We start from the raw sequence: 10,767 nt of genomic DNA, 5'->3' as shown, positions 1-10,767 counted from the left end.
TCGTATTAATATGTCCAAAAGCAGCTGTCATGACAGCTCTGTGTAGCCAATGAGGAGGGTATAATTCATATTGTTCATAAAATTTCTGACTTGCCTCACATCCCAGAGGAGCTCTTGTCGGTGGGAGGCTGGGATCCATATTTAGAGAGCAGCATTCACCCACCTGAAAATTCAAAACACCCTTGTCCTGCCAGCCTTGCTCCCTGCACCCCTTTCAGCTCTGAGACATGGAAGCAGCCCCCTTCTCCATGCAGACTTGATTTATACCTTGGGAACATCTACTGGGAATGGACCCACACACAACACATACTAGCAAATAGTGGAGAAATGACGCTTAGAGATTGCCACCAGCACTTTCTTCCAGTGCAACTTCAATAATTGTCCCTTTTTGTTTGATTTCTGTGTACTACATGGTTTGTATGTAATAGACACACAACGGCTTATAAAAAATTTCAAAACAGACTTTCCACCCATATCAGTACTGGCAGGAATCACAGCAGAACTGAGACACCCACACATACGTAAAAGCTGATGCAGTACCTGCTAACACCAGACGAGTGCTGAAGAGACATGGGGCACTGGCCAGCAGGTTTCACAGGCAGAAGTGGCAGAAACCAGCAAGCTGCAGCAATGCTACCTTCTGGACCTCACAAATATGCTTTAGGGAGCACTTTTACATGCTCTCCTGCCCTGGCCACAGCCCACTCCTGTCCCTTCTGAGCCCTTCTTGTGCTCTCATAGCACCCCAGGTCACAGGCCACCACACCCAGCCGCCAGGTCCAGCCTCCTTACCCAGCCCACTGCTTTTTGTCCAAATCTTCTCAGGCCACCATTCATGGTTTCCCCTTCTCTGTCCTCCCTCCTGTGCAGTAGGAACTCTCTCTAGGTCAGTGTGTACCAACAGAAACACTTTTTTTGTTTAAAAGAGGGAGGGATGGGAGTACTGCTAATGTGACCCTGCTGACGAGCTAGCCAGAAGGATGTAGCTTCTGCACCATAAGCTAGCAAGTCTGGGAATTAGCTGAAGATTAAGGTCACAAAACATGGACATAATATTTAATGTTCCATAAACAGAATAAAAAAATGCTCCCGATCTCTAGGAAGAAGATGTCTCTAGAAGAAATCTTCCCCAATTTTTATAAATATACTCTAGATATTCCCAGTGGGTTTGTTAAAGGAAAGAATGAAATTCTGTTTAAGGAGCTGGTCCTAACCTGAAACAGTATCTACAGCAATACCTTGGTACATCACAGCCATCTGTGACACAGCGGAGTTAACATTGGGTTGTTACTATTTAATAAAGCCCCTCAGGATTCCTGAGGATATCTCTGCGTGTGTAAGCAAGAATCTATTCTGATGGAAATAAGCAGGCAGTAAAAAAAATGTACTAAATTGGAAACAGAGATGTCTTCCACATGTAGTCGCTGGCAGGAAAAACAAAAAGCAAGTGGGGATACACCTTGACTTCCACCCTGCCTGACCTGTTGCTATGTCCCCAGAATGGATTACACACATACAACGGATCAACAGCAATTCTACTGCTTCCTTCTCCTTCGCTGAAACAAAAACATTGTTGTTTAGACATGGCTTTGTAGAAAAAGGCATTAATAAATTTATTACTGACAATATCACCTCACTGGTTTGACTCACATCACCAGTCTAGCAAACTTCTGCCGCTTTTTGAAGGAAGCAGAGCTGAACCCCAGTACTACGTTCCAGGAGGCTGTATCATAATCTGTATAAGCCACAGACTAAACCACAGCCTAATATTCTGCTGATCAAAATACATCAGAAAAGAGGAAAATCAAAGCCTGAGCATCTGCACGGCCTCGCACCTGCACAACTCCTGCGGGCGGCCGGGGCCGCGGGCGAAGCGGGGAGGGCACAGCTGCTCTCCGCTCCCCCCCGGCTGCTGGAGGCGCGAGCAGAACCACCCGACACAGCAACTTCTCCCACTGACCTGAGCGTATCTTGGCGAACAATTAAACGAAGGTGCAGATGTTTAAGTGCTGTGCTGAACAGCACTTCCAATGAGCTTCTTCAATGGCAAGAGCTATTTAAGGCCATTTGCAAGTCCCCAAACAGCAGATTAAAATTGGTTCTGTGGAAAATGATGTCGTTAGCAGTTATTGTACCGCTCCCTATCCTCCCCCAGTGAGAAGTTTTGCTGTCACACATCACATGGGAGTAACATCAGAAAAGTAGTTTCTGTGGCTTCCAAATTCTTTCATGTGAAGGCCGAAGCTGATAGTAGAACTGTGAACATTCAAGGTTATCAACTGCAATGAACTTTTTCTGAACTAAGTTATCAGGAAAGACTGGGAGAGTTATGCTCCAACTTCAGTTATATTTTAATTTCCTTTGGAACAACTTGAAAATGCCATCTTGAAAGAGTTTTCAGTTAGTTTGCTCTCCCCGGTGATTCATTCTCCTTCACGTAATTGTATGAACTGAACTTACACAAGGTCTCAGATGCTTATCTTCCTAAAGTCAATAAGAACTGTCCTGTTTCTATAGGTAATAGTTCATTCCCACAGCTGCCTTGAACTGTCTTCGAGAATTTATATAGGAAACTGCCTTGACAGACAGAGACTAGGAAAAAAGCAGCAGAAAATGTAACAACAACCAAAAAAAGACATTACAAACCATGCACAAGTGCACATTATTTCTTTCTAATCCTTTCTGTTCTCCTCTCCTGTTTCTTTCTTCCCTTTTCAAAATTTTAAAAAAACTTTGTTCTTCTGTTTTTCCCAGGGTGAACCACTGCCTATTTATGTCTGTACTTCACTCACACCAATAGCCTTTTTTATTAATGTAATTACAATAAAAATTCATAGCCTGAGCAAAGAAATCCTATAAATGCATTCTGAATATATGTCTCGGACAAAGGCTGTATGAACAAATTTTTTATATCACTCCCTAATCCTGTTCATTGCCCCGTCTCCTGTGTTTGATCAAAATACATTCTCACTACCGGACAGCTGCTGCACGTTGATTCCCTGTAAAAGGCAGCACATAATTGTGCTTCAAAGCAAACCTGGCACTGGTGAGCGTGAGGCCGAAGGCTCCGCTCTGTCCTTCCTCACCCTCTGTGGTAAAAGGACCGGGACCCCGACTCTATTAAAGATGCACAGCAAGACAAACACTCTCATTATCCTGGCATAAAGGACACGGCCTTATGTCAATAAAGGCGAGGAGCCTTCTCTTCTGACACACTGAAAACCGAGCAGCTTCACAATTCTTTCATTGGATTCTACACCCGCATTTATCCAGTACACAAACAGAAGCCTAATAGCACAGGTCAAATGATCATCACAGATGAAATACACACTTTAACTACTTTGCCTACAGTAAATCATTGAAAAGGCATTTAGTAATTAAAATCATATGCAAAACAAGACTACTGTAGTATTTAATATCAAGTTTCTTACCTCTATATTGAAGTCTGCATAGAAACTATCAGCACTGTGTGGCAGAAACTTCTGAATAAATGGTGCTAAAGGACTAATAATATTTCAGGTCTCCATATTTGAAGAGCCCTAATCTTCTCCAAAACCTTTAAGCCAAAGTGTTTCTTTACTTTTTTCTGCTGCACACACTTTTTTGCAACCCCAGAGCCAAGTGCGCAACCTTCTTGTCCTTCTGAAGCTCCTAAACCACAACCATTTACAGCTCTCAGGGCATAAATTGATTCAGACCCACAGCTCTCCTGGAAACCATCCCCATTCTTCTTTTGAAGAGAGACAGGTAAGACCTCTGAGGTCTCATTCCCTCAAGGAGAAGAGCTTCTCCATTTTCTTATCCCTTAATGTTCTACGTGGGGAAAAATAGTTTACACGTAAAATCATTAATCTTAATATTTTTCAAATAGTTCTGTGCAATTGTTCTAACCTCTGCCATGAATGAAAGCATTAGCTGTCAAGAAATACACGGGCAAATAAATCCTCAACAATTCATCCATCCAGAAGATGAAGTCTGGAAAACCTCCAGCCTCCCAATCTTCAGCAAGTGCATACTTGTCCCTGATTTACTCCGACATTGAGCTAAACAGATTTCTTATCATTTTATTTGAAAAGCTAAGTGATTGATAGATGTGGGACACGAGCTTACATTATGAAGGATGTAAAGTTCTGTTGGTGAAGAACCACAGCTGTCTCGCAACAACAACTGCCTCTCCATTTAGTAGAAATAGTCTTCCAAGCACACAAAGCATACAGGCTCAGCGTGAAGGAAAAGACATTTTTTCCAATGAGGGTGGTAAAACACTGTCCCAGGTTGGCCAGAGAGGTGGTGGATGCCCCATCCCTGGAGACAGCCCAGGCCAGGCTGGACGGGGCTCTGAGCAACCTGAGCTGGTTGAAGATGTCCCTGCTCATGGCAGGGGGGGCACTGGATGAGCTTTGAAGGTCCCTTCAACCCAAACTGTGAGTCAAGTTGCTATTCAGGATCAAAGTTGCATCTTCTTATGAAAAATTAGCGACAACTTCCAGGTGAATTAAATATAGGAGGGTCAGAGTGATCAACAAAAATGACAGTGCTTTTGTTTAAGCATCTGACAATGGGCTTTGTCCCTGTCCCTGCAGATACGAAGCGATTGCATCACTGCTCCCCTGTGCCTGAAATCCCAAAGCAGGCTCTGGTGTGCCCTTTTCTTCCATCTTACACCACTTGCACAAAATCCCAGGGTGTGTGACAAGCTCTTTCAGCGTCTTAGTCCCTTGTCCTGTGACCCACAGCCCCAGCTCAGGCTGCCGGGCAGGAGACACGTGGCTGTTTGTCAATGTGTGTCGTGTGGGAGGACATGGCAGCATCACACTTCACCTTCCACTCATCTCCTCTCCATCAATTCATTTTTGTTTGAACCCTGCCATTGAAAGTATCCAGGCTTGACAAGAAGGTATCAAGAAATGAAGAATTTCCCACATTCCTTGGTAATTTGTTTCAGTTAATAATCATTCCATCATTAAAACTTGTGTCTTGGTTCAATTACAGTGGCTTTAATTGCAGCCACTCTGTATACTGATTTATACCGTTCTTCTCTAGATTAAAGAGCCCTTTAGTATCCCAGACGCTCTCCTGTGCACAGTCATATACTGCAATCAAATCACATCTTGATCATTTTGTTAAATTAAGACAGACTGTGTTCCTCAACAGTTTTGCCTCCCCAGTGCTCACCTCTTTCTTTCGTTTAATCTCTCCAGATAAGCACACAAACAAAATGACAAAGCTGATACCAGTTGTTTTCTACTGAGAGTTTTGGAAAAAACACTGTCTTTTCACGGCAAGGCTTACACGACGTGACACGCTCTACAGCAAAACCAATTAATACTGACCCAGGCTTTGACAATGCTTCCCAAACTGGTCAATACACAAGGAAAACAAAATCCTTGTTTATCTTCCAATGAATATGTAAACAGGGGGGTATTCCTGTCTGAACCATTTACCATTCAAGAATAATTTGAGTATTGATGAGACAGTAGCATTTCCTGTCACTAAATTCTGAAGGAAAAGAAACTACATATCTAAACAGCATAATTCTTTGAAGATTCAGTACATGCCACATTTATTAGAGATGGGATCAAAAAGATACTTAAATACAGACACTGGCTCAAATCTTGACACTTGCCTACAGACACCTGCCTATAAAAAGTACAAGGGGAAGAAGACACGTTTCTGTGACTGAGGTATGTAATAAAGAGAAGCTGCACTGGTGGTTTGGCATGTCACAGTAAGGGCTATGAAGACAAAGGAAACAATAAAAAACTCAGGAGTTATTAAAAATGTGCTTACTGATCCTGTCTCCTGGAATTTATCACATGTGAGGATTATGGGGTGTCTTACAGGAGTGGTCTCAAGAACAAACCACTGGCCTGATACCTGTCCCTTTGCATTCATAGCCAACAGAATTTAAACCTCTAAAAGCTTTTCAAATCCCACTCATATATTAGTATTACTTAATATAAGACAAAACATAATGTTCTGTATGGTACAATTCTCAGACACCCTGATATATCTGGAAAATACTAGTGCATTTAGGAAAGACTGCTGCAAAATGCTGTGTATTTGACACAAGGAACTTCAGAGACAAAAGCAGTCATGGAAAAAGAACTGCGGGTGATGGTGAATAAAAAACTCAGCATGAGCTCTCAGGAGGATGTTCAATTTCAGCAACTCATATCTACCCCTGCATATGTACCTGAGTCCTCTGTGGTTCTGACCCCCCCAAGCAAAAAATACATAAGCCAATTTGAACCTCTTTCTTATAAAGAAACCAAATCAAAAGAAGCAAAGAGAAGCAAAGGAGGCAAGATACCATTCGTCAGAAAGACTAAGGAAAGGGAACGTGTTCAGGCCAAAAACATTCACATGGGGTTGTATTACCTATAGTTCAGTACTAAGGGAGGAACAGTTATCATTTATTCTGGACATAAACAGCAAACTGAAGAACAGATAAATATATATTGATGGAAGTTAGAGCCAGAAGGGCTGGGACCTTCCTGCTTGTCTTCCCGCACAGCAGCAACCAGAAATTTCAGCCACTCCTTCCTGTATTAGGTTCAAGTAAGTGCAACTAAGCAAGGCATGAAGAAAGAGAGAAAACCTGAATTAGAAAGCACGTGTGACAGACGAATGCTGTTGTTCTTGGGGAAGCAGCTCCAGTCATGTATTTTTTTTTAATGTCCATGTCCATTAAATGTCCATAAATCTCATTTGCACTTTGAATTCTCCTCAGTTTTTCCAATGTTCACATTTTATTAACAGCAATTCACCGTGACAAACCCATGGTGGAATGGGCTGCTTATCTGTATGTGAAGAATAACAACACGTTTGTTATGACTTAAACAAAGACCCCCCAAAACGTACAATCATGCTGATGCCAGTCTTACTGTCACAGCTTCTACCCTAATATGGCACCTCATTAGAATTAGCAGCTGTGCAATTAACTCCTTACTCATACACAATTTGCACTTTGACAAAGAGGAATTTTGCTTAAATAAAGATTTCAGTGTTTGACTTGCAAGTTGTACATGTCATGGGAACATGGCTGGATGACTGATGAGATCTCTTCTGCTTTAATTGCAATTCTACACAGGAAGATGGTGTTCTTCTGGGCAAAATAGCAATAAATCACATACACGTAATTCCTGTCATGTGGGGTGGGAGGAAAAGTGCTCTCAGTACAATAATACTGGCTTGACTTTGTGTCTGCTCGTTCCTCTCCTCTCTTGTATGTGCCACTTACACTGTGACAGAATGGAAGAGAAAAATGGAGAAAGTTAGCACGGTTCACTTATTAAACAGTGCTTGCAGAAATGAGAATGACAGCATTAGCCACCAGCTGATATAAAGAAATTAATAAGCATTCATCCTTCACATTGGTAGACTTATTCATCCATCTTTTTTATTCACAGAATGACTGAAACCTCAGTGAAGGAGCACAGCTCTGTTTTTGCCATATGCCGAGCACGGCCCCATCTATGCCCTGAACAGCTCACTCCCCTTTTAGACGCAGCAGAAGAGGGAAATCACGGCACAGACAGACAAGGCAGAAACAAAACTGGAAACCAACAGCGCAAGACATAGTTGAATTCAAAGTTCCTCAAAAAATTATTAACAAAATAATTGCAACTGATTAGCTGAATTAATTTCTAACAATGTCAGTTCTGTATACTAAAGTACACAAATATGGAGGATGAGGAAGACATAATAATGACATCAGAGAAGCGGGGGTACCGAGTGTCACCAGTCACTCCCAGCTGTCCCTGGAGTTCTCTGGCCTCTCAGGGCCACCCAAACCCGCACATCACAGAAGCAGCTGCTCCATCAGGACCACCCTGACAGACAAGACGCTGGATGGATCACAAGCCAATTCTCCCACAGCAAAGTCATTTGTTCCTATGAGCTATAAAGTGTTTTAGAAATACTGAGAGCCACATTTCTCTGTGAGGCCCTGACAGAACTATTTACAGGTGTTCCATAACATTTTGTAAAGACATCCACTGACATTATCCACACATCTTCCATAAAGTTTCTTCCCTTTTAAATCTTGCTCTGGAGAAAAAAAAAATTACCTTTGTCATAGCCTTTTTTATCAGCTACAAAGGTCTCAGCCAAATCTATGCAGAAGGAATCTCTACGCCCTGTGATACACTCTGGGTTGTTGTCTTCAGTCCGTTACCTCATTTTAATCCACATGATCGTATCATCTGCAGTCTCGGAGCTGCAAGGTTGTGAAGGGGCTCGGGCAGATTCCCTGCTCAGTGCACTTTTATCTGTGTGTGTGTGCAGAGTGACAAGAGAGCAGGACATTATTGAAGTTTATGGTATATATACTGCAGAACATAGTAATACAGATGATATACCATGTGTATTTTTTGTTTCTAATATATATTGCTTAGCACTATATACACACACTATCTATGGCACTATATATTTATAGTGGGCATAGAACACAGTGCTACAGAATATATAATCATTATATATATCACTAAAGTCTAATTTAATAGATAGCTTGGGCATAGACAAAGCAGTCACCAAAGGAGAGGGACATACCAGGAGAAAAACGGAGGAAGTGATGTCTACAAATGTTTAATGAGCAATGTGTAAGAAAATCCAGAATCTGGGAGGACAAACAACTCTTCATATATGTGTATATAACTGTGTGTATATACATTATCATACACACAAAAATTCAAAACATATTGCTGCTTCTACACAAGCTTTCTGTGCAATATTTTTGTCGGATTTGTTATTGAGTAACATCTAAAAATCACAAAAAGAACTAAACATTATATATCGAGTTGGCATTTTAAAAAAACAAAAAGAGCTGGAATGTATAAATACCATTAAGCTTCAGTGCCCTAGGTACAAAATGCCTTTTATGAAGAAAAGTCCATTACAGGGACATAGGAAAACAGGTAACAAAAATAAGCCTACACTGAACTGAGACACGTAATAGACAGAATCATTCTCAGCTAAAAATCACATCAGCAATTAACATCTCCTGGAGGCAAATGATCAGTAAGCCCCCCAGCTGAAGGCAGTTTTAAAGTTTAATTACACCACTTGCAAGACATTTAACTGTGCCATAAATAAAAAACATTTTCATCCCCATAATTGTATAAGTAGAAAAAAAAAAAAAAAAACAACAAAAAACCCCAGCCTGGATGTAAACTAAAAATGTACAAAAATTCCTGTTGGACACCAGGATTAGGAATCCCACAGTTCCACAACGGAATTCCTGGAGCTGCACAGTTCTGGAAACACAGCCTGAAGTGGGATTTATACACACCACCGATGGTAAGGTTTTCCAACTGACTGACGTACGAACTTGGTTCATTCTAATCGTGATGGATCTTCAAGGAAAATTTCACCGACAGATCTGCAATCTGGTGGACTTCTTGCATTTACAAAAGTTGGACAATAACTCAACCTGCCATCAGGCACAAGCGCTACGGTGCCTGGCTACCAAAATAACAGACACAATTCAAGGGCACCCTGTGCCTAATGAGCCTGAGTGTTGATTTGCAAAGCTGTCCGCTACCTCGGCCACAGTCTTGCAGAAATCAGCCCTTGCCATTTCCAAGAAAATGTCATTCTAGTGATACAGAAAAAATATTCACTAGAGGCTAGGTTAATGCCAGCAAAGCAGTCGCTGCCTGAAATGGCATTTGTCCGCAGATCTGCAGACAAAGCAAAGCAAATAATTGTATGAAATGCATTGGAGCAGATCCACTCCGATTTCCTCAGATCACTTCCACAGCACCCCTGTCCCTGCAGCACGTTCCTCTCACCTTTCATGTCCCATTGACAAAAGCAAAATCATCGTACTTCTGGCTGCTAAAAATATTAACTCTACGAGACACTGAATTAGAAATGTGCCAGATGGCAAAAAACTCCTAATTCAATAACTGCAACCAGAAAGGAGGAGACCAGTCTAAAATTAACACAGCTGGGAAGAGGGGGCGACTGTTGTGATGCAGTCCAGTGACAAAGTCAGGATATTCAATCCTGTCCTGTACAACTGGTCCATGTGCCCAGGGAGAGTGGGTCTTGCCAGCGACTGAGGCTCCAGCAGCTCTTGAGTCACTCCAGATCTCAACTTTTTTAAATTTTTTTTTTTTTAAATCAATTTTTGGTGAAATCCAATGCTCCTGTTCAGAATATAGAGAATAAGCTTTCATCCTGCATGCAGTCTGGGCTGTCACAGGCAATAATACACAAAATTAGTAAGCAACTAGGAGTACATTTAAATTTATACCAAATTTATACTAAAACCTCTATCAAATGCCTATCAGCTCACACAAGAGGTGGACAGGACCCAGCTTTAATGTACTTTTGCATATTGCTCTTCTACAGTTTTTACATCACTTCAAGACAGAAACAGTCATTACCTTTTCAAAAAATATAAAATGACATAAAAGTTTCTGAGTGGTTCCAATATGTCCAGTTATTGCCTCCTGGGGAGAGTCTCAGTGAAAAGGTGTCTGCTGTCACTAGAACCAGTCACCCTGTCAGGAGCCATTCAACAAAACAATTTTTGCTTTTGAATGACAAATCACCCCGATTTTCCCTGCGCTTTCTGCCGAGGTGCTGGCGCTGCCCCGGTGCACAGCTGAGCTCCGGTCAGGCTGGAGCCCGCCCAGGGCCACAGCTGCCACAGGCACCGCAGGGCCATGGACGGGACTTCAGGTAGATACACTCAACGGCAACAGATGTTACACTGAGTTGTGAGTGAGGCAGTGCAACCCCCAGTGTGCACTGGTG

The 10,767-nt window shown here is 42.0% G+C and overlaps 1 long non-coding RNA gene across 1 annotated transcript in view; it reads right to left on the bottom strand.

The window, feature by feature from the left end:
- The window catches only part of LOC309443258, a 94,357-nt gene that overhangs the window by 44,235 nt on the left and 39,355 nt on the right, over positions 1-10,767 (bottom strand). The window lies entirely within an intron of this gene.

The sequence above is a fragment of the Streptopelia decaocto genome (assembly GCF_964273445.1).
Source record: "Streptopelia decaocto genome assembly, chromosome: 8".
Taxonomy (NCBI): Eukaryota; Metazoa; Chordata; class Aves; order Columbiformes; family Columbidae; genus Streptopelia; species Streptopelia decaocto.
This window is presented reverse-complemented; position numbering and strand designations above follow the sequence as displayed.